Source organism: Aphelocoma coerulescens, chromosome 14 (assembly GCF_041296385.1).
Source record: "Aphelocoma coerulescens isolate FSJ_1873_10779 chromosome 14, UR_Acoe_1.0, whole genome shotgun sequence".
Taxonomy (NCBI): domain Eukaryota; kingdom Metazoa; phylum Chordata; class Aves; order Passeriformes; family Corvidae; genus Aphelocoma; species Aphelocoma coerulescens.
In genome coordinates, this window is record NC_091028.1 from 9,365,610 (window position 1) to 9,391,762 (window position 26,153).

Below are 26,153 nucleotides of genomic sequence, written 5' to 3' on the forward strand. Positions count from 1 at the left end.
ATCTCGCATCCCACCCGGCCAGGGATGAAACCGGCAGCAAAAATGTGCTCGTTTAACTCCCCAGACTTTGCGATTTTAACCTTTAGCACTTTATCCTCAGCCGTCACCCCGTTTCCCCACCGGGTTCCTTTAGGAATTGTTTTATTCGCGTGGTTTATAAAAATAAAGGGAGCGGAGACCTCGGGCTTGATCCTGGCTGCGCTTGGAACAGGGAGCGGGCGAGGGGTGAATCAGTGGGGTCCTTGGTGGGTTTGTGGAGAAGGGCAGAGCTGGAGTGACCCAAGGAAGTTTGTTTTTTGAGGGTTTCGATGGAATTGAACTCTTCAGGCGATAAAGCATTCGGAAGAGCAGCTACTGTGCATGTGGAGTGCATTAAACTCCCGTCTCCTGGCCAGCTCCGGAGCGGCCGGGCCAAGCGGAGTCGGGAGCGATAAGTCCCTTGAAGCCGGGGATGGAATCTGCTCCGTTATTTTGAAGGGAATCCAAATGTGTCGATGTATAAAAGCGCCGTGGTGTTCTCGGGGAAACATCTGAAAATAATAAAAGGAGTAGCTCTCCCTGTCCTTCCTGCCTCTCCATCCCCTTCTCCCCGAGCCCCGCGGGAATACCGGATTTCTTACGTGCCCTCAATGTTTCGGGGGAGGTTGCAGCTTCCCAATCCTCGCCAAAGTAACAACCTGTGAAAAATCAGCGTGTTTAATGGAAAGAGTAATTTTAGTGGTAATTTTATCCGCAGAGTTTCAGCTCTCTGAGCCCACATCTGGGCTGTAAAGTTATGACTTAACACACCTTCAAAACCCAGTAAGCAGCGGCGCTTATTTTTATGGCTGCATTAATATCCCCGTGATTTATGAGCTCATTCCTCAGCTCCGTTTGGGTCCGCGCTGCTCGAGGAACAATAATGATCATCACTAATCTTTTTGGGGTGAGGACTGCGAGATAGCTCTCACTTGGCAGAATGGGAGTTTAATGACTGCCAGCACATAATTAAAGCGGGGAAGATCGAACGCTTTCATATCGCTCGGCGGAGCCCAGCGAGGTGCTCGCCGGACGGACCGCAGAGAGAAGGAGAAATAAATCTTAGTTTGGATGGCTCTGTTGCGAGTTTTTAGTGCTGTAAGTGCTTGCAGGGAGCCTGGCCTGGCACCAGTTTCGAGACGATCCCGCATATGGTTGTGGTAAATTTGGAGAAATGGAGCGGGGAAGGTTTTCGGCGCGGGGAAGCGGCCGCTGGGCTGGGGAGAAGCTGCATCCTTTGGGGCAAGGCAGAAATCAGGAGATGTTTTGCTTTAACTCTGCGTAGAGTAAGTGTGGTTTTAATCACACACACACACACACAACTATTTCCCTTCGCTTCCTCTCCTCTCTGCCTCTTGTTTTGTCTTCTCACAAGACCTTGCAGTACCGAGGGATTTTATCCCCGGGAAAGCCAGACAGAGCTAAATGTTTAAAGCTGGGATGTGCTGGAGGGGAGGGAAAGAGAAATTGGACAGAAATTCAGGTTTTTCCAATGGATATCTCAAAAGTGGTGTAAACATTTTTAAAATATTTGAACTTGCTAGGAAACCAAAATTACACCAACTGCTTCTCACGCCAAGATATTTGGCCCGAAGGCACCTGTAGGTTGCTGCTTGTCTTGAGTAAATGTGGAAAAAAAAATTCTCTTGGAAATATCACTCCAGAATTATTCCATTCCTTTTTAGTAGCTCAGTCCCGCAGTGATTTCCCTGCTCTGGCAAGAGCATCTCCTCATGGGTGATGAGTAGTTTGTTATAAGTTACTGACTGAAATAATCCATTCTTACTGGACTGTTTTATTTAATTTAAATTTGAAATAGCCCAAAGCCCCTTTTTTTGGAGTAGTAGTGAAAAGAAAATGTTCTGCAAAAGCATCTCCTACAGAATTCCTTGAGTTACTACAGCTTTAGCTAATTCTAAGAAGATTAAACACCTTTTCTAGGCTGCAGCATAAATGACTTAATGGCTAATCCAAGCATGATGGGATGTTTTCTCCTCAAGAAAAACATGATTTTAATTTTTTTGGCATTCAGTGCCGCTTGAAGGAAACTTAAATAAAAAGAAGAGGCAATGCTGCTGCCAGTTTGGGGTGTGGGAAGGCCTCTTTGGGAGCCTGGGATTGTCTGTGTCTGTTTTGTGGAAATGTAGGTGAGGACAAATGTTAAAAACTGAATTGGATCTGAGACATTTGGGGTGATATTCAGAAATCCATTGCAAAACTTGGAGCAGCTGTGATGGTGTGGCTGCCTGTGGAGATTGAGGAAAACAACATTTGTGGGCCAAGTCGCTGTGGGGTGAAGGGGTTCAAGGGCTGGAACCCCCTCGGTGTGAGGGGAGCAGGTTTGGGCTCACAAGTGGCATTTGGGACGTTTTCACACCTTGTATGGTGGGGCTGGGGCTCTGCAGTGTCACTGCTCTGCTCCACTGGGGACAGTTTGGGGGCGTAGCAGACTCTTTGCATGGGATTGTTCCCTTTTCGGATGCCAGAGCTGGTTTGGTTCCCACGCAGAGGTTCCGGCCGTCCCGTCTGCCTCGCACCGGAGTTTGGCACAGCCTTGGGGATTCTGGAGCTGTGGGGAATGGGGCTGGAGAAATGGGGGCGCAGCAGCTTTGGGGAGCACGGCAGTGCTGGGAGAGGGGCCTGGTTTGCATGAAATGGAGTTTGAGGGAATTCAGCTTTGAGGGAATTCGTGTGGAGAGCTCTGAGCCTGGCGCAGCTCATCTGAAGAAGAGTCTCCTCATCCCCATCTGCCAAAGCTTTGTGGCAACATCAGCTCAATGTGACGCTTTTCCTCTGTTTCCTGTTTCCTTGCATGATCTGTGATCCCAGTCCCTCTTTTCCATCTTGTCTTCCTGCTTTTTCCAAGAGCCAAAGGAAGACTTAGGCAGGAATGCTGCTGGGCCAAGGCTCCCTCGACCCCGTGTGTCCGTTGGGACTGCGCTCTGGAAGCTGCACACCTTGGATTTGGAGGAACTGTGAAGAATTCCCTAATTTCTTACAGTTTGGACCAGAAGTACTAAAAAGTACTATGGGATGTCTAGTGAGTGGCCAAGCTGGAGCCCTGCAGCCGGAGGGACACAAGGACCTGGAATCCCCCCCGAACATCCTCTGGCCCTGCAGAGCGTTCCCAGAGCTCCGAGACTCTCGGAGGCCAAATTTTGACTTTTCATAGTCATTTTCCCATCCCATCCAATGCAGAACATGAAAGTTGGCATGACGGGGGGAGGAACTTTCTGTGGGGTTCCTCATCCCTCTGCGCTTCTGCTGGGGTGTCCCAGCTCGGGAGCATCTCTGGGAAGGTGGACGGGGAGCAGAGAGCCGCTCCCTGGGACGTGGGGTTTCCCCCCTCCCCTTCCCCAACCCCATTCATAGGAGCTAATAACACTCTTGAAAGGCATCCAGGATTTCTTGAGCCAGACTTTGTTATCTCGGAACCTCGCAACCCCGACGCCTTTGAGCGACAGGGGAAGGACGCGGCTCCGGCGCTGCTCTTTTGACTTTTGCCGGGAGTGTTATTGGCAGTTGAAAAGTAGAGCTAAGTAGGTGCCTTGAGGGGTTTTTGTGTGAGTTGTGATTGTACAGACAGATCAAGACACTCTATAGCGCGAGCTGCTGAACAAAACCAGCTCCTCTGGAGCCACCAGGCTGCGTTTTGGCACCGCTCTTGTGTCCCCTTCCAGGGCGAGCTTCTCACAGGCGCGCTTGAGAAGCGCATAGGTGGGAAAAGACAAAGGAATCTGGCCGGAGTCAGATGGCGATGCACGGAGACCTGCTCCGGGACATTATCTTTATTCATTGGCACCGCTAATCTCTCCTCCTGATGGACTCGGTTTCAGCGCTCTGGTGGCTCAGAGCGGCCCTTGTTTTCCCGGGGCATTTGCAGACACTCAGCCCTGCCGCTTCTCGCCTTTATTACTTTGCAATCTCGCCTCTTTTTTTCACTTCCATTCACGAGTGAGACCTTTCTGTCTCAGCTTCCCGGATCCCCCGTGTTTGGGAAATGAAACCTCAAGTACAAAGAAAACATGCGGGAAACCTGAGAGAAAGCTGATTTTAACTAAGAATAAGATACATTAAAGCTTTCACTTAGGGCGTAGTGTTTTGGATCGGCTTTTATGCAGTGTTTTAGCCCCAACCCTACACTTAGGACCAGGCTTAAGCGCTGGGTGCCCCCGTGGCAGCCGGGTGGGTCTCCCTGATGATGTGCCCCTGTTTTCTGCTCCCTAACACACATCGAGCGCTGCCCGGGCTTGGGAAGCAATCCATAATACGTGCAAAGTTTGGGTTTGTGCAAACTGCTTTCACGTGGGATTAAAAATAGCTTTTACTGCCACGATGAGGAATTAACATTTGAAACCATTTAAAGGGCTCCCAGACAGGGATTGCTGCGAACCGGGAGAGAGAGGGGCTGTGCCTGTCCTGTTTTGGGGGGGTCAGTGATGGGGTGAGGAGCACAACTCAACCCTCCTGCCCCCCACTTTCACGCTGTTATTCCCTTATTTCCGGCTTTTCTTCCCGATCCCATGAAATGCTTCTTGCTGATCCAAGCAGGTTTGGGAGCCTCAATTTGAGCCTGGCTCAGCCTCCAGGCAAAATGAAGTCGGGTTGTTTCTTGTGCTGTTGCTCAGATAGTGTCAGGCTCGAGTGATTGGAGCTGCGTGTTAATGTCGGCCGGGATTTTGGGGATAAAAGCTGCGATTTGCAGGGTGGAAGGAGCTGTGCTCTTCCCGTCTGAGGAATGCTTTCCCTGTCTCTGTCTCTGTTAAATAAATGAGGGGATTACACCCGGCCTGGGCAGGGGGTGTGCAGGAGTAACCTGAGTTCCTGAAGGATTTCAGATCTGCCAGTGCTGCTATCCCGGACTGCTTGAATACACCCAGAAATCACGGGGCTGGTTAGAAAAATTAATATGATGGGAATTAATACCTTTGGAAAAGGCTTCTTCATTCCTGTCCTTTCTCTTGTGCTCTCTGTTGTAACCTCAGGGGCTAGAAATTGAAATATTGAAATGTGGGGGGTTTTTAATCCATGTAACTCCAGAGAAGTTTTGAAAATATGTCAAATACTGCCAAAAAAATTCGCAAAGAGCCAGGAAAGCCACAAGGCTTCTGTTAGGGGAACTATTGAAATCTTGGAGAAATAATCATTGCAGTGTAAAGGAAAGTTTAGGAGTTTCTCCTTAAAGGTATTATGTGGGGTTTTTCTCCTCGATTATTTTTAGATCGTGACAGAAGGTGGAAAAGGCCGGTGGATTTAGAGGGCGCTTTCATGCAAGGAGAGACAATTACTTAAGAGAGTTCAAAGCTTATTTATAAAACAGTAATTACCTTCCCCTGGGATGGAGATGGGCAGCTCCGGCGGCGGGGAGGGAGTTACAGCACTTAATTGGCAAAGATGCTTAAAAGCTTCCTCCTGACCTTTTCAAAAACTTTCTGCTGCAACAGGCTCGGGCAGAGATTGAAAACCTGCCCAAGGAAAGGCCAGGTTTAATACCAAGACTTAGCTCTAAATGGCTTTTCAAAGGGCTGTGGAAATCCTCCTGCTTAGGGAGCCGGCGGTGTCGGAGGGAGGGATGGAGGGATGCTCCATGTCTGCAGGACAGGGCTCCAGGAGCAGGGTAGGACCTGAGCCTGGCAGCTCCCTCCCCACATCCCAGCTCTTGGGAGGGCCAAAATATTAGAGTGAGGAGCACAGGGGCGCTCTGAGAGGCTTCTGTGGGACTTGTTTGGGAGCCTGGTCTGGGGGGTGGAGGCAGCCAAGGCTGGTCCGTGCTGGGCACATCAGGGCAGTGGTTTGAGTCTTTCATTGTGAGAGGATGCACAGGCTCTGGGAATTCATGGAATGGTCTGTGTTGGGAGTGACCTCAAATATTCATTCCACCCCTGCCATGGGCAGGGACACCTTCCACTACCCCAGGCTGCTCCAAACCCTGTCCAACCTGGCCTGGGACGCTTCCAGGGATCCAGGGGCAGCCACAGCTTCTCTGGGCACCCTGTGCCAGGGCCTCCCCAAATTCACCCCATGTGAAGCACAGCCCCAACCCCTCAATCACACCGTGACAAACACGTGGTGGTTGCAGCCCTGAGTGTTCCCCGAGGCAGGGTTGAGGGCTCAGCTCAGCTGTGCTGGTGAGGTTTTACACACTCACCTTTCATGGTAATGGTCCTGGGTGGAAAATTCACAGCGGCTCCTTGGATTTCGCCTCCTTCTCCTTCTGCTCAGAGGCAGCTTGGAGATCACAGGAATCTTCAAAATTATTCATGCATCCCTTAAGTGAGTCAGTCTCGAGCTGAAGACTCGTTTGAAATGCAAAGGTGGATGTGGCAGGCAGGGCACTGGGACAGTGACCAGGGCACAGAGTCAGCTGTGCCCCCTGAGTGGGATCCTGCAGGTCACCCCAGGGCTCGGGGGTCAGTATCCAGCTCCGTGTGATTTCAGGGCTTGTGGAGAGCAGGGATGAGCCAGGGTTTGCACGGCTGAGATGGTCCAGGGCCATGGACCAAAAAGAGCAACCCTGTCCCACCACGTGCTGCTGGTGACATGGATGGCCCTGACCTGGAGCACCAACAGTGCTGGTCCCAGACTGAAATATGGGAGGGAATGGCTTCAATTCAGAAAACATTCACTATCTGGACTGTTAAAGCAGCAGCATGGAATGTTTTAGGCAGCCTGGGAGAACAGCAGCACTTTGGGACTGGGATGAGCTGCTGGGCTCCTCCTGGGAGGGATTTAGGTGTACTCCACCAAGGAAACCCCACAACAGGCAGGGCCACGAGGGGAATAAACTCCTCTCTCCCAGTCAGCAGCTCCACAGTGAGGGGGTGGTAGGAGCATCCCAAGCCACCGGCACTGCTCTGCATCTTAACACACGAAATTGATCAGGAGCAGGAGAGAATTACATTAATATAGTCACTTGTCACTGAGGTCTTATTAGGAATCTCCACTCATTAATGTGGAGAGAATAAGGATGTGACCTTGTTAACGTCCTTGGGCAGGGAAAGGCTGACTGACCGCTTTGCTATTGATTTATCACTTAGCCCCTGAACTGTGCGTGCGTGGCCGTGGCCCTGGGCACACCTGGACCTGGGCACACCTGAAGGGCTTTCTGTAGCTGGAATGAAGAATCGGCATCTCCTCCCCTGCCCCGTCCACACCTTCAGGCTGATTCAGCTGGGAATTTGCAGCCGTGTTGTGCAAATAAAAAATAAATAAATAAAAGGACGAGTTGGTGATTGATGGGAAGGGCCAAGGAAAGTGACAGATCCCGTCCCCAGAGGCCACATCCCGGCGCTGCTCAGTGGGGGCTGCTGGGGCCTCCTGCCTTGTGCAACTTCCCAGCTGCTCCAGAGCCGCGGCATCCCAAACCCCAGGGCTGGCGGGAGCTGCTCCCCACGGCAGCCCCCAACCCAGGGCAGGAGGGACCCGCTGGAAGTGCAGGAGGACTCGGCTCAGGTCTGGGATCAGTTTTGGGCTCTTCATGGCAGGAAGGACATTGAGTGTCCAGGGAAGGGAACGGGGCTGGGGAAGGGGCTGGAGCACCACGAGATGCTGAGGGAGCTGGGAAAGGGGCTCAGCCTGGAGCAAAGGAGGCTCAGGGGGGACCTTGTGGCTCTGCACAACTCCCTGACAGGAGGGGGCAGCCAGGGGGGGAGTTGGGCTTTGCTCCCAGGGAACAGGGACAGGAGGAGAGGGAACAGCCTCAGGCTGTGCCAGGGGAGGTTCAGGTTGGATACTGGGAGAATTTCTTCCCTGAAAGGATTGTCCAGCCTTGGCACAGCTGCCCAGGCCAGTGGAGAATTCACCATCCCTGGAAGGATTGCAAAGCTGTGTGGATGTAGCACTTGGGGACATGGGTTGTTGGACTGGATGATTTTAGAGGGCTTTTCCAACCATGACTCCACAATTCCATAATTCCTTCGGTGGGTGAAATCAAGCCCCCATCAGGGCAGGATCCCAAAATGCTTCCATCTCCACAGCCCTACATCAGTTTGTTTAATTTTATTTTGTTTTATTTCGCCCTCTCTGGATGCTCCTGTCAGTGCTGATCGTGCCCAAATGTTTTCCCTGTCTCCACCTGCCAGCTCCCCCATCCTGCTGTCCCCATCCCGCCTGTGCCGCCGAGCTCCCCGGTAATTCCAAGTGACAACCCCCCCGCCTCCACGGACACCCTACCAGGGAGGAAATGTCGATAAAGTGGAAGCGAAAGAAATCCTCCAATTACCGGCAGTGCGGAGGGGCTCGATAAGTGCCATTGATCAGGTGCTTGTCAGCGCGATCGCTCATCGCTGCTACTGTCAATACCTGGAGCAGGGGAGGGGGGGACACTGATGTCCCTGCGGTCCCCGGCGTGCTGGAGCCTCTCCAGGGCTGCCGCTGGCTCCTCCCAGCCCCTCGGAGCTGCCCAGCCTCTCCATCCCCGGGAGCGCCAGCCCGGCGGGACGCGCAGCCGGAGGGACGGGGGGTTTATTCTTCCCCAAGAGCCATCGGCCGCTTCCTCTGGCGCTTTTCTGGTTCCCAAAGTCATCTTCCGAAGCCACACAAGCCTGAGAAAAATTTCGAGGGGCCGCTGCCAAGTACTTTCAGCTGAGAATTTAGGTTTTGTTGAGGGAAGGCATCATTTGTCTGCATGAAAAGCCGGTTTTGGGGGGAGGGACGGGCGGAACGTCCCCCCGCGGTGTCGGAGCCCCGAGCGTGACAACCTGCATCCGCTCCCCGCCACCCGCGCGGGCCGGGCCGCCGCCTCGCCTCTCCTGCACAAAGGAGCCGTCGGGCAGGGCTGGGCTGCTGCCAGCAGGACAAGGGACAGAGGCGTCCCCAAGGGCCGATCCTGCTCCGTGGGCTGCCGCTGGAGCGGCATCCGGCTGGGACACGAGGGGCTGGGAGCATCCCAGCGCCCTGATCCGTGGAAGGAACCCTGTGCAGGACTGGGATTTAACCTGCTGTGATCTGGCACTGTCCTGTCCTGACCTTCCCTGTTTTCCTGGAATCCTGGCTGCCTCTGGCTGGCGCCTACGGCTGAACTGATGCCTTGGTGTTTATTTGGAGCTGGTGTGAACGGGGAGGTTTGCAGGGAGGATGGACAGGCTCTGTGTGCGCTGGAGCTCAGAGCTCGTTTTGGGTGGTGTGGGATGGATGGAAGCACGGTGGGCTCCGGCTCTGTCTCAGTTCTATCCTGGTGTCACCCCTGGCAGATGGCTCCAGGTCACTCGTGTCCCCCAGGGCTGTGGTTGTGTCTCTCCAGGCATTTGTGCCACATCCCTCGCTTCTTCCCAGTCAGTGATGAAGGTGTCCCCAGCCTCCCCAGATCCCTGGGCTGGTTTAGGGAACCAGCAGGGACAATGACCCCAACCTCCCCCAGCCCCTGGACTGTGATGGCAGAGGGGACATTGCCTGTGCTGAGCTCGGAGCTCACAGAGTCACAGAATATCACAAGTTGGGAGGGATCCATCGATCCAACTCATCCCTGGTGATGAGTCCAGCCAAGAGGTGAGCAGAGGTGGCCTCAGAGCCCCCAGCCCCAGCCAGGGAATAGGGCTGGGAGCCCGGTGTGGCCCCAGCGGGTCACCCTCATTAGCCTGAGTGTGACATGCCAGTTAATTACCCGCTGTGTCATCAGAAGGGACGTGTGGGGCCGGTGTCACTCAGCCACCGCGTCCTCACTCCGTTTGATCCCCGTCTCGTTACAAGGTAGATAATGAGGGACAGCCTTGCTCAGTTCTGATCTTGGTCTGAATATTAAAAATTCATATTTCCCTGCTTTGAGGAGTATCAGGAAGCGTGTGAGGGTGTCCTGCAACCACGGGGCTGAGCAGGGATCACACCCAGGCCTCTGTCATGTTAAAGGCTCATAAACCTGGAATTACTGAAAAGGAACTGTGAAGGGGAGATTCCTTTCAGCATTAATCACTCTGGTGGTGCAAGACCTTTTCTAAACATTTTTTTTCTAGGCAAAATGTCTTTAAATAAAGGCTTAAAGGTTTAGTGACCACCTAACTCCAGCTGTGTCCAGCTGTGTGAGCCTCATGTCAGCGTCACAGCCCAACAAGCTGCTGGAAGTGTCAATGCACACCTGGTTGTTTGGGGTTTCTGGTTTCATGACACCAAGGGCTGATGACTTCCACCCTCATCTGTGTGTGTGTGATGTACCGAGCTCTGACCCCAAAACAGCCCCCAAACCCCCACTTCTGCTGGGTGAGGTTGGAGCTGAGTTGATGGATACAGAGCAGGGGTGAGCAGTACTCTTTGGAAAGAAATCAGGCTGTGAGACCCCCTGAGCTCAGCTGGGAAGCTCTCAGGGACAGATCCTGCTCTTTGCATGCAGCTGAACGTAAATTAAAGCACGACCCGGGTGGAGGATGGGGTGGGAACTCTTCTGATTTTATTAGGAATCCCCAGAGATTCGATGATTTTTGAGTCATGGAGCCTTGGCACAGGGAGAGTTTCAGTTCTTGCTTGAAGCCAGCATGTCCTGAAGGCAAGAAAACAGTCCCAGGAACCAGGAGAACCACGGCCCATGTGAACGTGCACAGCTGTGTTTGAACAGAATCCCAGTTTGAACTGGAACTGGGCTGGAGGCGGTTCATGTTCTTCTCACCTGCAGCAAAACCTCAGCAGCAGAGGTTATGAAACCACTTGGAGATGTAAACATCTCCCAGACCATCTCCCAGGCCATAAAAGCCTCCAAACCATGCCGGCAGCCTGGTGAAGGATGGTGGCTCCACGTGGTTTGAGGATCTCAGCGGATCAGATGAAAGCAGCTGGGAGCAGCAGGACGTGGAAGGTGCTGGAGCAGCGGCTGGGGGTGCCCCCACAGCCAGGCAGGTTTGTCCTGTGCCAGCGGGGTCACCTCATCCCAGGATGATCAGAATGAGACTCCACATGTGCTGTCAGCTCCCCCAGTCACCGTGCAGGATGGAGAAGAACAACTTAAAAGAACAAGGAAAACTGTTGCCACTTCAAAACTCGGCTCGGAATTGATGCCAGGCCTCCAACAGACTGATGCTCCTTTCTTCTCCCGTTAATTAATTCCTTTGCCTCCAGTGAATTTCCATCTTTTATTTGTGCAGCAATCAAAGGCTGCGAGCAGCAAGGCTCACATTAGGAACAGACCCATCCAACCTTTTTTTAATCTTCCTGTATCAGTTCCTCGCCCTCTCCTCGTGCTGCCACGTTGCAGCTGAAGCACAGATGCCAGGAGATGACTTTGCTGGAGGAGAGAAGGGGCACGCGGCCCCCCCAGAGTTTGCTCCCAGCAGGGCTCCTTCGCTGCAGAGAGGAGGAAGAATCTGGCTGAGTTTTGCTCAGAGACACAAATGGGCAATTACTGGGTCACCTGAGAAGTGCCTGGTGATTTACGGTGTTATTAAAAGGTGATGGTAAAAGTAGAGAAGATTTGTAGCATCTGCATGGAAACCCCGTCCCTGACCCTCACACCCCAGATACCAACAGATTAAATATCCAAGGAGGCCTTGAAGCCTGGGGATGGCTTTGAGGGAGAGCCCTGCACATCTGGTAATGCTTGCTCTGACACTTAAGCCCCTGGACCGTGTGTAATGAAATGTAATTCCCTCCTTGCCCTGCTGTGGGCCGGGAGAGGCTCTTCCTGCGGGAAGGGCGCTCGTGGCCAGAGCCTCGTGGAACAGGAAGGTGCTGCCAAAGTGGATGTGAAGGTGAAGGTGGGCTTTGTTGGGGGCTGTGGGGAGCAGGGTCCTACTGAGGGAAAGGAAGTCATCTCCAGTGGGGAGAGAGCCAGGGCTGGAATCTTCCTGCTTGGTGGAAGCTCAGCCTGATCCCAAAGAGCAGCTCCGAAAGAGCTTCACGGTTCGTGGGTCTGTTCCCATGTCCAGCACTGGAGTGACAGCTCTGGGTGCCCTTGGACAGACTGTTGGATCTCCTTCTCTTGCCCTTGGGTGTCTGTAGAGGTCCAGGTCCTGTTGGTTCAGGTGGTGGGAGCCTTTGTTGCTCGAGCAGTGCAACATTCCCATTTCTCCCTTTCCATCCTGGTACTTGCAGTTCTGGCTTCTGGTCCCCTTTGGACGTTCCGCTTTTTAGAGGGAAGAAAGCTGGAACTGGAAGGTGGGAAGAGGGGGCTGGGGGGAGAAGGTGGTGTGAGGTCCCACACCTTGACTGGGATAGCCTGGATGTGTTATCCCATGTGTTATCCCATGTGCTATCCTGTGTGCTATCCCATGTGTTATCCCCTGTGTTATCCCATGCTTAATCCCATGTTATCCCGTGTGTTATCCCATGTGTTATCCCATGTTATCCCATGTGTTATCCCGTGTGTTATCCTGTGTTTTATCCCATGTTATCCTGTGTGTTATCCTGTGTGTTATCCTGTATGTTATCCCATGTTTTATTCCATGTTATCCTGTATGTTATCCCATATGTCAGTGTCCAGCAGAGCCTGTGTGGTGTCAGGCTGGAGAGCAGTGTGGGATCTGAGGGAAAACCTCTTTTTGGAGACTCTGGTCCTCCAGGGCTTCCCAGCTGGAGGAGTTCTCCCCTCCCAGCCCTTCCTGGCAGGATTCAGTAGGATCCTCTTGGCTTCGGAGGAGCGATGCCGCTTTCCAGCAGCGGGGCTCCAACTTGGAATTACATCTCACTCTGCCTTGTTTTGGGCAAACAGGGATTTTTAGGGAGAAATCTGTGGGTGGAAGCAGCTCTGAGGGCCAGGCTCACTTGCTGGAAGCTGAACTCACAGCCTCTGCTCGGAGCCGAGCTGGGAATGAGCAGAGAGTGGAGGGTGCACATGTTTTCAGGGAACAGCGGAGAGCTGGCAGGGGTAGGGATAAAAGCAGCATATGTCTGATGGAGTAAGTGGAGAAATGCAGCCCAGATGGCTGCAGGGACTGAGAATGGGGAATAATTCCCAAAGTCTTTGCTCTCCAGAGCAAGATTAGGGCACTTGCAATCTCTTCCTCTCAGCTCAATTTGCCTCCTGTGGTGGCTTTGGGCAGAGCTCTTAATGCTGTTTGTGACCTCCAGGGATCTGGGAATTGTTATCCAGGATATAAACGCTGAGCAGCACGCAGGGAGCAGGGGATGGTGTGTAAGGATGACCCCTACATCCCAGGAATTGTTTGGGTTGGAGGGACCTTAAAGCCCATCCTGTGTCCAGGAGCCCTGGGCAGGGACACCTTCCACTATCCCAGGGTGCTCCAAGCCCCATCCTTGGACACTCCAGGAATGGGGCAGCCACAGCTTCTCTGGGAAATCCATTCCAGTCCCTCCTCACCCTCACAGGGAAGGATTTCTTCCCAACATCCCATCTAACCCTGCCTGTCCACGTGAAGCCATTCCCATTGTCCTGTCCCTCCATCCCTTGTCCCAAGTCCCCCTCCAGCTCTCCTGGAGCCCCTTTAGGCCCTGGAAGGGGCTCTGAACTCTCCCTGGAGTGTTCCCTTCTCCAGCTGAAAATGGGCATTTGTGGTTTAGGGGAAATTTTTAAATTGTACTTTTTAGGTGATCTTTATATAAAAAAACCCCGACCAAAAGTACCTGTGAGGGGAAAGGCATGGTAGGAGCAGAAATTGCAATTCCATAGAGCTGGAAATCCTAAATAATCCAAAAGTAACCCAGGCTGCAGGTTTGGAAGTTGCTTTCTTTCCTTGTACAAGGAGAGGGAGAAGAAAATAAACCCGTGTGTAAACCCTGTTGCGAGGAAATGAATTGCAAATAAGAAAAACAAATTCGAGTTAATTCCTCTTTTCCAAGCACGGCTCCATTCAGTGTTTTGGGAGTCAGGGGATTTAGGGATCTGGAGATAGCGTCAGTGTTTTTGGGTAACAAGTACAAACTGTAGCAGCTTTTAAGGCTTCAGAAGCTGTTTCTGATTAGGATCTTTTCTTTTGACAACTTTTTTTTCTTTTCAGGAAAAAAAAGGGGGGTGGGGGAGGAAAGGGCTTTTTGTAACACAGTTGGGTTAGAGATGAGGGAAAATCTGTTTGAAATATGCAGGGACCTGAAAGCAAATCTTGAGTGAATAATAAGTTTAACTGACCTTAAAATATCCCATTGCCATGAGGGATTTGAGAGTAATACTTCAAATGGATTTTTGATGAGGCTCTGCAGGCTGTGGGGAATTGAATATTTTTACCCAACACGTTTTCTGATCTAAATTTTCACAATCACTGGGAAAAAACTATTTGGGAATGCCTAAAGAAGGCTTGGGGTTGTGTTGTTTTACTTTAAAGCTGCTGCTGTGCAGGGAAAAAAGCAATTTGCTGCAAGGTCACTTTTCAGAACTACTTTTATTCCCCGATATTTAAATTCAGTCCGGGAGCAGAATTCCTCCTGGCTGCCGGTGCGTCCTCATGTGGCATCCTCGGCATTCCACAGGGGGATCCAGCGGAGCATTATCCCGGTGCCCACTGGCACAGTGTGTGTGTCCTGAGCCTGGCACCAGCCTGGGGGCTCTGCTAGGGCCCTGCTGTGGTGTCACTGTCCCCGGGATTCCCGGGGTTCCCAGGATCCCTGCAGAAAGCCCTGGCTGGTGGGTGAACACCCATGGGAGAAGCCCCAAATCCCAGGACAGACCATCCCTGTGGTCGCTTCTCCCTCAAATAGAAGCCAGCAGCACTTCCTGGGCTATCCTGCTGCCTGTCCATCTGTCCATCCATCCATCCATCCATCCGAGGGCCAGTTCCATTCTAAAGGACAGAGGGATGTCCCGTGTCCCCAGGGGTGTGGGGCTCTGCCAAGGGCTCCATTCCTTCCTTCCATCCTGGAGCACAAAGTGCCATGGTGTCAGTCTCTCGTCCCAAGTGACAAGGCTCAAGCTGTGCCAGGGGAGGTTGAGGTGGGATATTAGGAAAAATTCCTTCCTGGAAAGGGCTGTCCAGGCCTGGCACAGCTGCCCAGGGCAGGGGTGGGGTCACCATTCCTGGAGGGAGTTAAAACCCTGTGGATGTGGCACTTGGGGACATGGGCCAGTGCTGGCCTTGGCAGCGCTGGGGAAGGGTTGGGTTGATCTTGGAGGGCTTTTCCAACCTCAGCAATTCTGTGATTCTGGTTAATGCCCTGCACCAGCCCCTTGGATCCCGAGGCTTTCCCAGATCAGTCCCTTTGGAGCCACATTACACCTGAGTGTAGTTCCCAACTTCCAGCCTCCCTTCCCTTTGCTGCCACCAGCCCTGGAATGGGGGGAGCAGAGCCCAGGTCCAAACCTGGGGGGATCAAGGGATAATCCCAGCAGGTTCCGTGTCCCCATCCCCAGGGATGAGGACAGGGACACTGCCAGGAGATGTCCCTTTGTGCTGGCTGCCACCAGCGGAGGGGAGGCTTTGGGAACTGCTCCTGCCAGCCCTGAACACCCCACCCTGCGGGGCTCCAGTAGCAAACAAGCTCCCAGTGTCCTCCCTGCCTTTCCCGGGCAGCCAGAATCCCGGCGTGGCGCCGTGGCAGGAACGCCTCCTGGCCTCCCGCCGCTCCTGGAGCTCCAACAGCCCCGGATTTTCCCTCCCTTGCATTCAAAAAGGGGAAAAAAGGGAAAATTGTGGTCCTGCAGCAGCTGCTGGGGCCCTGGGCTGGGAAGATCCCTCCCCCTCACATCCCAGGGACACAGAGCTCACAAGTGTCCTGGTTGGGCACTGCCTCAGCTCCCTGTGGAGTGGGCATCCCACAGAAGTGTGGGATCATTGCCTTGCTCTTGGTGGGGGTGGGGCTGGCTCTGGGACCAATGAATCATGGAATCATGGAAAAGTTTGGGTTGGAAGGGACCTGAAAGCCCATCCAGTGCCACCCCTGCCATGGGCAGGGACACCTTCCACTATCCCAGGGTGCCCCAAGCCCTGTCCAACCTGGCCTTGGACACTTCCAGGGATCCAGGGGCAGGCACAGGGAGCTGTTGCTCTCCGTGGCTGCTGCCTGTGGATGTTTTCAGGCTGGGTGTTATCAGACACCCAAACTGTGCTGCAGTTCCCAAATCCATGGCTGTGGCATCCAGGGCTTTTCCTCACCAGCAGCTGTTCCCGAAGCTGCTGCAGCCTTGGTGTTTCCAGTCCTTTAAATCACAGAATCATGGAATCACTGAGGTTGGAAAAGCCTTCTCTGACCATCGAGTCCAACCATCCCCCAGCACTGCCAAGGCCACCACCCCTGTATCCAGGTGCCACATCCACATGGCTTTTCAATCCCTCCAGGGATGGGGACTCCACCCCTGCCCTGGACAGCCCCTTCCATGAAGGAATTTTCCTGCTGCAGCCTGTCAGGCTGGCTCCAGCCCTGTTGTGGCTCCCTGGTTCCTCCAGCTCTGCTGCCCAGGGCTGCTGGGATCGATGTTCTGTCAGGTCACACTCCCATCCATCATCCCTCTGCTCATCCATCAGCGCCAGAGCCTGAAGTGTTGAGTTAAGGATGGAGGTGCTGTGGGAGATGGGGAATGGATTCAGCCTCCTGGCTGCTGGAATTGCTGGAATTCTGGTTCACCAAACCACTCCCAGTGCTGTGCAAGTAGGGAAGTGAGTGTCCTGTGCTGGGCTCAGGGAGAGGGAGGAGCCCATGGGAACATGGATTTGCCTGATCCCGGGGTGTTTTCCTCATTGGGAAGAGCTCATGCAGTGAGGCTGGGATGAGCTAGGACACTTCCTCATTGTTTTCCCTATGGAAAAGGCAGAGTGGGGACAAACCAGCAGAGTCCCTGGAGACTGGCGCTGCCCTGGGATGCAGGTCAGGATGTGCGATGGATACCTGATGCCCCAGACCTGGCAGAGTCTGGCCCCTGGCTCCAGGGAGGATTCTCCTGCTTGGGAACAGACTCTGCCTGGGGAACAGGGACACCCCAAAGAATCTGCCCTGGGGGGCTTTTTGGGAAGGGCATTGAGGGCTTTCCAGTTTCTCCAGAGGGGATTTGGGTGCAAAGGGTGCACTTCTCTTTCCTCCACAACGCTTCCTGCACAGACACCTCGTACTGAGTGGGAACTGGGGATCCTGAAGGCCAACTGGTGGGACTGGTGTGGGTGGGGCCACTGGCTCTGGGCTGTGCTGGAGTTGCCTCCCCCTGAGCTGTGGGCAGTGCTCGGGGTCCTGGCCACCACTCAGCTGCAGCTTTTCATGGAAATGTGCAAAAATTCCTATTTTTGATCCTCATCCTCCATCCAGTCCAGCTGGAATGGGCCAGTGGGATCCAGCAGGGCTGGGAAGATGGGCAGACAGCTGGACAGACAGATAGACACAGCGTGCGATTGCTCAAGCCACACTTCCTTAGGAAACCAGGCTAAAAATACGCAAAATCCAGTTCTTTCCCACAAACAGCTCCAGTTGCCACAAACTGAAGCTTTTCCAGTGAAAAAAGTGTTTTGTAAGAGAATTCCCAGTTGTTCCTGCTGGAGGGAGGGAGGGAGGGAGGGAGGGAGGGAGCACTGACAGGATGGATGGAACCCCCCATCTCCATCACCTGGGGCTCACCCAGAGCTCTGGGAGCTGCCCGTGGCTCAGGAAGCTGGAGAAACATCGATATCATGGAATTCGAGAGTGGTTTGGGTTGGGAAGGATCTTAAAGCTCATCCAGTGCCACCCCCTGCCATGGGCAGGGACACCTTCCACCATCCCAGGGTGCTCCAAGCCCCATCCAACCTCTCCTGGGACATTTCTGAGCCCCCTTTTCCACAGCTGGAGGAACAGCTTTCCTTCTTTTTGCGGCAAAGTGCATAATCCATCCCCAGCTCCCTCCTCAGTGGGGGATTTCCTTCGCCTGGGGACCAGCTGGGCCGAGTGTGAGGGGGAGGGGGCTCCCAGCAGCATCCCCAGCATTCCCAAGCCTCGTTGTCCAGGCTTGGCTGGATTTCTGAGGCTTCTCCCTTATCTGTGGAGGCAGCAGTTGTGGGGTCCCGTGTGAGGGGCTGCAGCCGGGCAGGGAAGCCCTGCACACAGCTGAGCAGGGCTGAGCAGGTTGGTGGAGACAGGAACCATTTGCCATCCCATCCAGTGCTGGGGTTCCTCTCCCAGTTCCCTTCTCCTGGCACGGAGAAGTTTGGGAATAGTGGCTCCCATCCCTGCCATGCTGCAGGCAAAGCTCCTCGCCAGGAAACGAGGCTTTTTCTGATAGCAAAAAAAAAAAAAAAAAAAAAAAAAAAAAAAAAAAAAAAAAAAAGAGCTAAATTTGTTTCCCATCTTCCCCCAGGCTGGATTACAAATTTGATACAGATGGGGAATCTTTGTTGTTTCTGTGGAAAACTGGATGCATTTTCCATCCCAACAAGAGCAGCATGACAGCGTCGGACCCAAGACAAACACCACAAAAACCCAGTTCTGGGTTTTGGAGGAGGGGGGACAGATGAGCTCCTCCAGCCCAGAGCCACCCTGAGCTGGGACACACGTGGGATGTGTCTGTGGAGAGCCAGAACCTGCTCCGGGGGGACACAGCAGCCGAGTGGAGAGATGGTGACCAGGACAGGGGGTTTAGGGTAAAATTTTTCCTGTGAGCCCCCGAAGGTGAGGAGGAGGCTCTGAGCTGTGGCATGGAGGGGTTTGGCTGATGGATGCTGGGGAGGGGGACAAGGGGATGGTTTGTTCTCACCTGGGAGCTTTTGGGGACCCAAAAGCTCTCTCCTTTGAGATGCAGTTATGGCTCCTTGCCCCGCTCAGCCTGGAAAGGTGGCAGTGGTGAGGGCTGGGCAGTCCTGGCTCCATCCCTGTATCCTTGCAGGTGGTTCTCTCAGGGGGTCAGGGGTAACTGTCACCTTCAGGGGCATTAACCTGGGGCCAAGCTGGGGCTCTGCAGAGCTGCTGCCACTTCCAGGCCATCAGGTTCCTGCCAGGCCCAGGAAGCAGCAGCCCCTCTGTCACCTGCCCGAGCTGTCAAAGGCATTACAGCAACACTGGGAAAATAGGAATGCCTGGATCCTCCGTGCCTGGGGACCCAGGCTCTGCCACTGCTGCCTCAGCACATTTCAGCCCTTCTTGCCCGTGTGCAGCTGTGACATCGCTGTCCCCATCCCCCTCCTGTCCTGCCCTGTCCCACACCTGAGTGCCCACCGGGGCCTGTGGGACATCTGCTCCCTTCCCTGGACCCCCCAGCCCCCCCGAGGGTCCTTGTGCCCAGCCAAGAGCGGGGCTGCAGATGATGCCACTCGTCTGCCAGCCTGGGCACCTGCAGGGGTTTGTCTGAACTCAGGGAATTGCCCTGAGCTGGAGCTTTCCTTCCCTCCCTGGAGCTGCTGCTGGTCACACAGAGCTGGGCTGGTCCAGCACCATGTGGTGAGGGCACTGCTGGCTGTGTCCCCACTCCTGTCCCCCCCAGGGCACCTCCTGCTCAGACCCTGTTGCTGGGTGTCCAGTGCTGCAGGGGTTTGGTGCTGGGAGGCACAGGGTGTCCCCAAACAGGGGATGCTCCTGGCAGGATGGAATGGAGGGAGGGAGAAATGAGGCAGAGTGAGGCACTGGCTGAGCTCTCCAGAGGGGTGGCGGTGAGGGGGATCCCTTTCACGGGGGGATTGAGCTGCACAGTCACCAGAGATCTCAGTGTTCCCAAATTCCTTTGTGGATCCGGCCAAGAGAGCTTAAAACTGTCCCTGGAACTGGTGCTGATGGATCCTCACGGCTCTGCTGCCAGCCCTGGCTGCAGCTCACGAGTGAGGGCTGATTTATGTTTGCTGAGGTAGAAACGAGGCAGTTTTGGAAGTGCTTCAGAACAGCTCGTGGTTGGTTTGCAGCTGAAGTTCCAAGCAGGATTTCAAGCAGGGCTTGGTGTTTGTTCAGCAGGGCAGAGCCAGACTGGGAAAGTATTTCTGCAGAAGCTTCCATGAGATGCAGGCATGGATCAGCCCATGGAGATGGTGGGGATGCTGCTGTGAGGGCAGGGGATGGGCTCACCCCTCACATCTTTGATTTCTTAGCCTCAGATCCAACCATGATTAATTCCTTCCCAACATCTGAACCTTGGCGACTCCAGCAGGACCTGGTGGCCCTGGCACGTGGCACCCGAGCCCAGAAAGCACAAAGTGCTCATTTTGGTCCATTTGAAACAGGATAAACTGGATAAACGCCTTGAAAATATTGGAATGAGCTATGTTAGGAATCGTGAGGCTGGGGGGATCTTTTCTATTCCCTGCAAGTTGTTGAGGAGTCCCCCCCCCCATCCCCCTGGCTGTGCAGGAGGAGGGTGAAGAGCAGGACGAAGAGCTCCCTGGAGGGGACAGCCAGGGGACAGCCAGCCCTGCCGGAGGGGACAGCCAGCCCTGCCCACGGTGGCCTTGGAGCGACCATCTGGAGAGCCCGGCAGCCCCTTCCCCGTGGCTCTGTGAGGGTCCGGGCTTGGCGGCGGGGCCGCCCCATACTGAGATCAAATAAACACAAATACCCTGAAATTATTCATGGCTCTGGGGACCTGTCTGATGCCTCGTCAGCAGCTGCTGATCAAATCAGGGCAGCTGTCAATTGGCCGGCGGCGGGAGGGGCTGGATCTGGCAGACATGTGTGGATTCCTCCTTCCTCCCTTCCTCCCTCTCTCCCGGGCTCCCGCTGCTCCTGCACCTGCGGCGGGGCTGGGACCAGGGTGGCAGCCGTGGGCAGGATGGGCAGGAATTCTGGGGGTGCCCCTCGCCTGCACCCCGGGATCAGGGCAAGGAGGGATCCCAGGGACCCATCCCCGCAGAAGGGGATGAGGGTCCTGCCACCTGTGCTGTGCCCTGGTTAATTAGCCCGGGCTAATTAGCTAAGAGCCTGTGGCTCCGGCAGCACTGCCCGTGGGCTGGGACTGCCTGCCGCCAGTGTCCCGCGGGATGTGGCAGCGAGGGGATGGATGCACTTGGAATGGGAGTGACAGGACAAGGAGGAATGGTTTCACAGGGGCAGGCAGGGATAGATGGGATATTGGGAATAAATCCTTCCCTGGGAGGGTGGGGAGCCCCTGGCACAGGTGCCCAGAGAAGCTGGGGCTGCTCCTGGATCCCTGGAAATGTCCAAACCCAGGTTGGAGGAATCTGGGATAATGGAAAGGGTCCCTTCCTTTTCCTTTTGCACAACCAAGCATCAGGAAGTGGAACAATTTCTATTTCTGCTGTCCGTGTAACTTTAAACCTGAAAACCCCAATGATTGTTGTGACCTTTTTAAGCCTTTCCAGTGCTCTCCTTTATCAAGGTGGGAAACCAGGCAGGACCAGCCCGTTGCCATGAGGGGATAATTTAGTGAGAACTGATGAGTGTAAGTTTTTTATTTGTAATTGAAAACAAGGACTTTAGACATACTCAGAGTGGTCTCAGAGATTTTATTTTCCAATTTTTTTTAAAAAAACCTTGGGATAGTCACAGTTAGTGGGATCCCCTTCCCTTCCTGGCAGCTCTAAGAGCAATTTTTCCTTATTTATTGGCGCTCCCAAGGATCCCAGTTACCAGGGGGATAAAATCTGTCACCAGTGTCTGTATTCCAGGTTCAGAGGAGGGTAATTTGTGTTTCCCCCTGCTCAGACAGCAGGTCAGGTCATAAAGCACCAGATCCACGGGGAGGGGAGAGGGTGTTTAAAGGCTGCCTGTGCTGAAAGGTGCAATAATCCGCCGGATTACTTTCCGGGGGAGCTGCAGGAAAATTTACTGCCTTGGAAAGGGATTATCCCAGCGCTGCTGCCAGAGGATTTCTTCCCTTTCTTTCCTAAGAGGAAGGAAGCTTTTCATTGAATTCCTGCTGCTCGAGCCCGCTGGAGCTGCTTCCCCCAACCACCACAGCTCTCACAGCTTGGAAGGGAAGAATTCATCCCGACCATGCCGGGTTTTATCCTGATCTCCCCTCTCAGGTGGGAGAGGGAATCTGGAGCCTGGACTGGAATTCAGATGGAGTTCACAGCGCCTTCACTGCACAGAAGGTGCTGAGCTGCTGGAGGGGGTCCAGAGGGATAACCAGGAGGAGGGATAACCAGGAGGAGGGATAAATCCTCTCCGGTGCAGCTCAGCAGCATCTCCCCAAGCTCCAGCTGCAGGAATAGGCTTTGCACCAGGAGCCAGGAGGACTCCAGCCCCGAGCATCCCATCCTGCGAGCGGGGAGCAAACCCAAGCCCTCCATCCCCCATTCTGAACAGAGAACGGAGCTGGAGCAGCTTCCCAGGCTGGAGCTCAGGGCCACTCCTGCCCCGAGTTCCCGAGTCCTTCAGCAGTGCCCCCCACCCGGGGCGGGGACGATCGGGAAGGGGGGGTTGGTTTTGTTTGATTTCCTTCCCCTGGAAGGCAGGAGCGGGGGCTGGGGCAGCCAAGCCCTTTAATTGTGTGCAATGAAGGCTGACAGCGCCGAGGCGCAGCCTTTAAAAGGGGTACTGAACCTTTAATTCCTGAATAAATCATCTCCAGTCTGTTGCTCCTTCATCTGCAAGCTGTTTGAGCGGGATACACGGGCACTGCTGGGAAGGGTCATTTGGAGATCAGAGCCCTCGATTGACCCGGGTCACACGCAGGACACCTGCCACAGGCTGTCCCCTCGCCCCCGCACCGGGAATCAAAGGGACACTGGGGAGCTGGCCAGGAGAGGAGATTTCTAATTGCTGCCACGCAGAGGGGCTTCATTCCAGAGGGATGGAGAGCTGCGAGTGCCCCTGGTAGCCCTGTCCTCATTGGACACCAGCCCCAGCCCCGTGTCCCACCAAGCTGGGCACGTGCCAGCCCCCATTTCCTGAAGCGTTTTTAGGGATCCATGGAGCTGTTCTGTTTCCCACCTGTTTTCACCCAAGCGGTGGCTTCAGCTGCTTTTTCATGCACAGTTCTTCAAACTCCATCAGGGAGGAGGAGTCTCTGGGTGCTCTTTTTGGACCCCATCAGGGAGAGACCCAGTGGTGCTGGCTGTGAGGGGTCCCTGGCAGTGTCACGGGGGAGTTCAGGTGGCATTTTTGGGATGACCCCATATATTGTAGCTGTTCCACAGTGAAGAAGGGTGAGGAGGTGCTGTCTCCAAACCCCATTAAGAGACCAAAGAGCCTCTTCTCCAGCGCAGGGAAGGAGCTGTGCCCTGATTAAGGCTGATTCCTGCTCTCCATAATCCCGTGCATCCACCAGAGCCCTTCTGTCCTAATGACCTGGCTGGAATAACCATGCAAGTAAAACACCCTCCAAGGCCTGGAGCTGCCCGTAATTGCAGCCTCTGGCTATCCACATGGGCAGGATGGCCACGGAAATGCCATGGAAATGCTGGGTTGGGGGGTGTGCGGACTACGGGGTTGGGGGGACACACAGCCTTTTCCTCACCTTCCTACCAGGAAACCTGGGATACCAAGGGGTCTGGGAGACTTTATGGATGGGAAAAGCAGCAGTGTTTCCCGGCCCCGGTTCTTGTGGGGGTTAATAACTGGGTGTCGGGTGACTGCTGAAAGCAACCTCGCCATTAGAAATGCAAATGCTGGCTCCAGCTTCTCCCCTTGCCTTCACTCCACATCTCCCAGATCTTGATGCCCCGTCAAACACAAACCCCCGCGGCTCCCGGCCCTTCTCAGAGCCCCCCCCAGACCCCAGTGCTGCCTCCCCACTGTTCTGCAGCCCCGCAGGTGGGGGAGCCCCTAGGGGGGGTTTGGGGGCTCAGACCCTCCAGGGACCAGCCGTGGCACAATCCATCGCATTTTCCTCCTTCTCTGAGCCTCTTTATCCACCTGAATCCCAGCCCAGAGACTCCGCCCCCCCGGTCTGGCAGTGGGAGAGCTCTGGGGTGCTTTGTGTGGGCTGGAGACCCCCCAGCCGTGGTCCTCAGTGGGGCGAGGGGCTGCTGGGGGGGAATTAAGAGCTTCTGGGGGGCAGGAGGAGGCCCTGGGGACGCTCCAGCTGGGAGCACGACCCGCCAAACCCCCTCGCTGTTTCATGTATCAAACTGTAATTAGGAGCAAAGGGCAGAGGGGTGCACAGGAGCATTAATAAATTATCTGCCTGGTTGTTAATTGACGTGTCTCAGTCAGCCCGTGGTGGAGCCCAGGGCTCGGCTCCCCTTCCAGGCGCATCACAGGCTTGTTGCTGCCGTCATTAGCATATTCAGGGCTCCCTGCTTAAAGCCAATTAGCTCCCGGCCAGGCCTGATTGGGAAGCCGCGGCCTCATTTGCACATTTTTGAATTGGTGAAAGAATCAAAAATAATGGAGGCAGCTCGGGGATGGGGAGCGCTGGGGGGGCTCTGCCGGCTGGGGGGCACTGGCAGGACCTGCTGGGGAAGGAGAGGGGGAACAGCGCGGTAATTAGGAGTAAAAAGGAATACGGGCTAATTTGGTCCCGGGCGGCTTGGGGAGTTCTTCCTTCCCAGTTCATCCTTCCTTCCCAGTTCATCCTGCCCAGCTCAGCCTTCCCAGCCCAGCCGTCCCTGCCCTGCGCTGATTCAGCAGATGCCCGGTGATTCCTCCGGGAAGAAGCGGCCATGGAGAGGCCTGGGATGGGGTAAGCACGGCTGCCCACCCCTTTTTGGGGGAATAGGGGTCTGCCACGTCCCCCAGCAGTGGGAGCTCCTCGGCAGGGCCGGGAGTAGGGATACGGGGCTGGGTCTGCCTCTCCCGACATCCCGTCCCCCTCCCTGCCTTCTCCCACCTTTTTCCCCAGTGAAGGCGCTGCTATTTGAGCTGCCTGGAAGGAAAAGGCCGCTATCTCCGAGTTTCCAGAACTGGTTCCAGTTTGACAACTTGAGAGTTGCGGTGGGGCCACAAAGGCAGCCTTGTCCCGGGCTGAGATAAGCCCGAGGGACGATTCATATGCAGATCCGGGTGGTACCGGGTGTCTGCCGCCAGAGGATAAATCTGTCCCGAGCCTTGGCCCCCTCTCCCGGTTCCAAACTATTTTACATTTGCACAAAAACGGTTCTGTCACCCCCCGGGCCCCGTCCCGGTTGTCTGTCACCCTGCCCGCGGGGGGGGTGTCCCCTGGAGCCGCGGGTGTCCCCTGCCCGGGCTGGGGCTGGCAGAGCCGTCACCGCGCTAAGCTGCGCTGGTTTTGTCCCCAGCGTCCCATGGCCCATCTCGGTGCCTTGAAATTTTCTTTGCCCTACAGAAAGCTCTCAACCATGTCCCCTCTCCGGCAGAAATCCCTTCCTTTCACTCCTTTTGTCCGGGCTTTTTTGTCAGGGCTTATTTTTTAAAAATAGTGATGGAGAGGGGTTTTTATTTCCCCCCTTTTTTCTCTTTTTGGTGATAACATAAAACCTGCAAGCCCTGACCCGGTGGCACCCACTACCCTGACCCTGTGGCACCCGTCACTTCCGCCTGTGGTTGATCTGGGGTTTGGGGATCCCCCATCCAGCTCCCTGCACAGGCTGGACCTGTATCCATGAGAAAGCTTCTGCCTGGCATTTCAGTGGGATGAATTCTAGGCAGAGCCTGTCCTGCTCTCCTGGTTTGGGCTGGGATAGAGTTAATTTTCTTCCTGGAGCTGCTATGGGTGATAACTCAGGGATGCTTTGGGCTGGAGACTTATTTATCTCCTGAGAGTGCATCCCCTGATCTCTCAGCTCGGTGCTGGGAGGAGTTCTGCTCCAAAAATCATCAGGAATCATGAACCAATTAGCTCTGGAAAGTTATGCTGGCCCAGTTTTTGAAGTCTGCTTTGACTCCCTGCCTGCTGTGGCTGTTAATCACTATTTAATGCAGCTTTCTGCATTTTTATCATCATTTTATCTGCTGTAATTTATTGTGTGTTACCTTAACTGAGGAGGCATTTTCACATGTTGAATGTCTCCACGCAGGCAACCCTAGCTCCGATGCCTCTCAAGTGCCAGTTGTTTTATTAATTAAAAATGAAAATTTATCAGCTTAATAGAGGTAAAAGGGTTTTATCCCTCTTCCCAGGCACACAGTCTCCTCTGGAAATCCCAATTCCTTCCAAGGCTCCCCCACTGCCATGTTCTGTACCTGCAGGCACTGCTCGGCATTCCCACGGTGCTCTCTTAAGGTCAATAAGAATTAACTGTAAATTTAATTAAAGTTCCTAATGTTTGTGCTAAAGTGGAGCATAACAAAGCCGGCTCTGCTCTTTACCAGTTTAAGCCAGATCTGGAGGGAGCTGGGTGTTATCAATAATTAACCGGGGTAATTTAGGGGAACTATTAGGGAGTTAATGAAAATGTGAAATGCGTAATTATCGTGCAAGGAGCTGGAAGTGCTTGGGCTGCTGAGGAAGAGGAGGTGTTGCACAATTAATGCTTGGAGGCTGCTGTTCCCAACAGGATCCCGGGATGGGAAGGTCCCTGCAGCCC

The 26,153-nt window shown here is 54.3% G+C and overlaps 1 protein-coding gene across 1 annotated transcript in view; it reads left to right on the forward strand.

Annotated features, from left to right (window-relative positions):
• HS3ST6 (heparan sulfate-glucosamine 3-sulfotransferase 6) overlaps positions 1-26,153 on the forward strand; it is a 30,719-nt gene that overhangs the window by 710 nt on the left and 3,856 nt on the right. The gene's annotated exons all lie outside the window — the stretch shown is intronic.